Source organism: Anguilla rostrata, chromosome 12 (genome assembly GCF_018555375.3).
Source record: "Anguilla rostrata isolate EN2019 chromosome 12, ASM1855537v3, whole genome shotgun sequence".
NCBI lineage: Eukaryota > Metazoa > Chordata > Actinopteri > Anguilliformes > Anguillidae > Anguilla > Anguilla rostrata.
Window position 1 is genome coordinate 1000967 of NC_057944.1, and position 5091 is coordinate 1006057.

Below are 5091 nucleotides of genomic sequence, written 5' to 3' on the forward strand. Positions count from 1 at the left end.
TCACCTTTTTGGTCATTTTTCTCATTGTGATCACACGGGGCCAAGACTCTTTCCTCTGGACTCAAACATTGTAATGCTACATCTACCTGGATGTATTGCTTTTACATACACAGAAACTCTTATGCATTACATTGGGGACATGGGAACAACTGGTTTGGATTTGAGGATTGTTGACCTTTTCAGATACAGTAAGGCTTGGGTGACATTTTATGTACATTGCTAAAGTTTGGATTTGCCTTAATGTACATTTAAAACGAGTTGCTTCACTTTCTCCTCAGCTGTCGAAGAAGTGGTAAGATGTGGCATTTTTGTAATATAAAAAAACTTTCGGTTTTACGCACAGAAAAGTAGGCCACACACAGACAGAAAACACTGCTTTCCCATGGTTCCTGTGCTCCTTTTGTTTTGCTTTGTTTACTGGGGGAAAATTACCAACAGGATTAATGATCTCTCATGAGAGTAACGGGCTACACAAGTACAGAGCTCCTCTGAGCACAGTTTCAGATGAAACTGTCAAATCGATTGTGAAATAGGATGAACGTGGCACATAAATGTGACCTTCAGCTCAGTTTACGTCCTGTATTTAAGCACATTCCTGGTGGAGAGGATATCTTAGCAAGGGGTGATTGCCAGGCTACACAACAGGGTGGAGCTGCTGAACTCTGTCCCCTCCTAGACACTGTGAGTCGGCATAAACATCATAACCACATCTTTTTCAGCTTTTTTAAGCTGTGGCTACCACTGTCCTGTTTACATGCCTTTATTATTATTAATAGCTGAACCTCTACTGTTGATAGATGATTGAATGTTTCACAGATGTATTTCAAACATACAGGTACTTCATAAAAAGGTTTGACCAAGAACATAATATGATTGTGCATTTTTCCATTTCCAACATAGCTTGGCAAATAAAAAAGAATCCATCTGCTCCAAAACAGCATGTAATCTGTACTTGATCTGATTTCACACAAGAGAGCCTGGAATCAGCACATGTCCACGGCAGGACCGACTGACTGATCTGATACCTGCCGTGATATTACCTCTTATTGTAAGAACTATTACAGTACAGGAAATACACTGACTTCCACATGTTTCCCTGGAATACAAGTGTGGTGGGGTGGGCGTGGTTTGAGCGTCGGCTGCAGAGAGATTGAGTGAGAGGAGCGGCTCTCGGATCCTTCGTCACAACTGTCAGGTGGAGGTAATCAGCGCCGATAATTGTCAATTGTTTAATTGCACTGATTGCCTCTGATTGTTTTCAACAGTGAGCCTGGGGTTTTTAAAAGCGGAGACCGGGAGTCTTCGAGAGCGAAAAACGCCGGAGAGAAGACGGAACTGCACCGAATTACCGAAAACGAAAAAGATCTGTGGTACGTTGTAGCCAGGCGAAGCCGGTGGTGAAATAAGAGCACGCAGTGCTAAAACCAAAAACCTTGTCTCAAGTGAGTCTGTTGGCGGGCAGGAGGGGTGGCACTCACTTGCCACAACAAGGTACCTGAAAAAAAAGATGTTTCCACCCCACACGTTCTGGAAGTTAATATGCCACAGGTTGGCTGACATCTAACAGGCTTAAAAGTCTTAATTATATGGAATGGAATCATTGTAATCTTTATATTCCATAGGCAAAATGTTTGATGTTTTGGCTGAAGGCCGGTTACAGTCATGAGAACAGCATGGATAAGTACAACACATTGCCAGGGTGTAATCTAATGCCAAATAAACAATCACCAATTATATACCTCCCTTGAGACTTGCACAGAAAAAATTAATAAAAAATTAGGGATAAGCACATTTTATACTGTGAACGGGTATAAATACTGTGTATCTGTGTGCTATATTCAGGTACATACACCTGCTGCACTTCCAGGAGAGGGGACCTGTGCTGTGACGGCAGATTCCCTGCTTTCGTCGGCACGGTACTGCAATGCAGAGCACAGAGCCGCAACCGCAGCAGCTATCCGCCTCCTATCAATGATCGCTGAACAATGGGCTACTCCTGGGCAATGAGGCGTAGTAAACCAGCTGTTTGGTTGCCTTATGGTTTCTAAATATGGAGTAGTGTGCCTTTTACACAGGATAAAGCAATAAACTAATGTTAATGCTCAGCTAAGAGTAATAATGAGGCTAAATTCCCTCATGTGACAGCATTGCTATTGCAATCCAACTGTAATGCTGCATAACGTCACTAATCAATAACCATAAACGATTACAAATTACTCTGAATTTACAAAAGGACTCTGTTACTTTTATAAATATATTTATTAATACATCGCTATGATCATTCAAATAATAACATTGCATGCAAAATCATTTTACGCTAACACTAATATAAATTACCTTCCAGCCATGTAAAAAGCTGTAATTCTTTTGGACAATGGCCTCACTTCTTAATATCAGCTACATCCATTCTGCTTTTCCGCAGAAATAAAAAATATTTTAGTTTGTCAAACGAACAACAGGAGCAATAAAACGCAAATAATTCTCAGGTTTAGGCTCTGATCTCCAATCAATAATTTTCACTCATTTTAGCCAATTAATTTAGAATTTTTTCCACTGTCTTAATATGTTCAAGCCACACTGTCCTGACTACCTGCTCTTTGTCATCAGACTACCATTCATTTGACAACATTTACATGAAATGCTCCATCCCTCACGGAGGAGTTTGTTCGGAAAAGACAGCCGATAAGTAGTCATGCTTATTCTCTATTTCACGTGAAGCCAGGGAACTCTCGCGCTCTATTGAAGGCTGGCGGCTGGTTGCACGAGATGCCGATGACGAGCCGACTTCAGCCACAGCTTCCCGAATGCCTCTTTCAGGAAATGAATTTCTATGCTTTGCTGTCTCCGTTTTCAGCCAATAGCTGGTTTGTGAAAGTAGCAAAGTAACCAATCCCGTTCCTGTTGCTAGGGCTATAATAAGTATCACATATTGCCTCAGCCAACCCCCTCTCCAGTGCGCTTCTGGGACAATCAGATACAAAAAAACTGGGCAAGAAATAGCGCATTAAAGCGCTGTTGCAAACAGTTTTCAATGGCAGTCGTTTGATGCGTTTGTGGCAGTTGCAATTTTGAGAATTGATACAAGGGCTGATGACTTCACAATTTTCTTTACAGATAAGGCACGGCCTAATGAGCTAGCAGTATGTTTCACATTTGTTGGGTGTTCATTGTTCTTTAAATTTTCAGAAGAATAACAAAAACCAAGGTCCAGAATACACAAGAGAGTTTATGAATCCCTACATAATCTGAATAATCGTCTGCTCAAGAGTCTGTATAAGAAAAACAAATAAAATAGAATAAATATTGGAGGGGGAAAAAATAGTACCTATGAAAATTAATTCAAGGTCATTCTTTAATTTCTAAATAGCAGACAAGCACTTTTTAACGGTCTTTAGCCAAGCATTGGACTACATGAATCAATAGATCAATTTTAATTTTGTGTTTTGCCATCTAAGACAATTTTCCTTACTTACATGTTTCCTTCCTCCAGCTGTTTCATGGAACAAATGCAAGTTGAATGAATGACTTGAAGGAAATGCACAATTAGAACCTTTTGTGGTTTCTACCTCGGTATTCCACGTAAGGACATTGGAATGGTCCCCCCTCAGCATTCCAACTGACTGCCCATACTTGCTTTGGCTTTCCCACTGCTTGTGCAGATTAAGCTACTCTTAAGGGGTTTACATTGATACCATTTGACACCATTTGAGTCTGTGATGTCCATTTACTTCCAAACAAACAAACCACCAAACAATAAGTACAAACAAAAAACTGCTTTTGGTACAAACAATGTCAGAATATTTCACCGTAATCATCCTAAAAACTTTATCATTCTCAAAAAAATTCTGATCTGACTGCTTAGTATAGTTTTCATTTATTTTCACTTGTTCATTTGCCCCTGAATTGCACCCCCGACCTGCACGTTTAAATCAATCAGGTGCCAAAATAAACTTCATTGCACACAATACTGTTCTTATTGTGCCAAACTATGTTTACAGACACACTGGCGTATGCCTGTAATAATGGATATCAGTATTCTGGGTAATGGTCCTTATATTGGTCAAAGTAAAATTTCAAATAAATCATTTTCCTGCTGAAGCCATTTATACTACAGCCACTAATGCTGTATCATGGTCAGTTCCCCAACACTCCAAACAATGTCTGTACTAATATGTCTATATTGTTCTATGGGAGACATAAATAGCTTATTGAATTATTATGCATTATTGCGTTAACACAGTCTTATATGTCATCTTCTCAGAACTGTTTTTGTTGAAGAGATTACTTTTGTTCTAAACAGAAATCCATGTATTTCATTATCAAAACAAATGTACCATGCAGATCCTTCAAGTTATTTTGAATTTGTGTGTGGTTTGCCTTGATGATAAGGTAGAGTGAATAACATTCTGTGAAAAAATAAAACTACAGACATGGTTATTTCTGGGTGGGATATATAAGTTTACACAACTCAATGCCCTGTTTAGAGGACTATCCTGCATGTCTTATATCGGTTACTCAACACTAATAGCCAGCATAAGGGCTTATTGGTGCTGTGCATATGATAAGGCTTTTACATGACTTGCCAAAGTTGGAATGTTAGACTTTTAAAATAAAATTTTTATTTTAAAAAGAACAAAGAAGAGAAAATAAGCTGGTGAGCAAATAAATCAAATAAACATAAAAGGGAGGTCTGGGCCTCCCTGCGCTAGGAGGTCTGGGCCTCCCTGCAACAGGAGGTCTGGGCCTCCCTGAAATAGGAGGTCTGCACCAAACTGATGGGAACCACAACAAAACAAACTAAAATAACAAAATGAGAAAAAGACCACTACCCTGTGAGCCCATCACCCCGTGAGACCACCACCCTGTGAGCCCATCACCCCGTGAGACCACCACCCTGTGAACCCACCACCCTGTGAGACCACCACCCTGTGAGACCACCACCACCCTGTGAGCCCATCACCCTGTGAGACCACCACCCTGTGAGACCACCACCCTGTAAGACGACCACCACCCTGTGAGCCCATCACCCTGTGAGACCACCACCCTGTGAGACCACCACCCTGTGAGCCATCACCCTGTGAGCCCACCTAT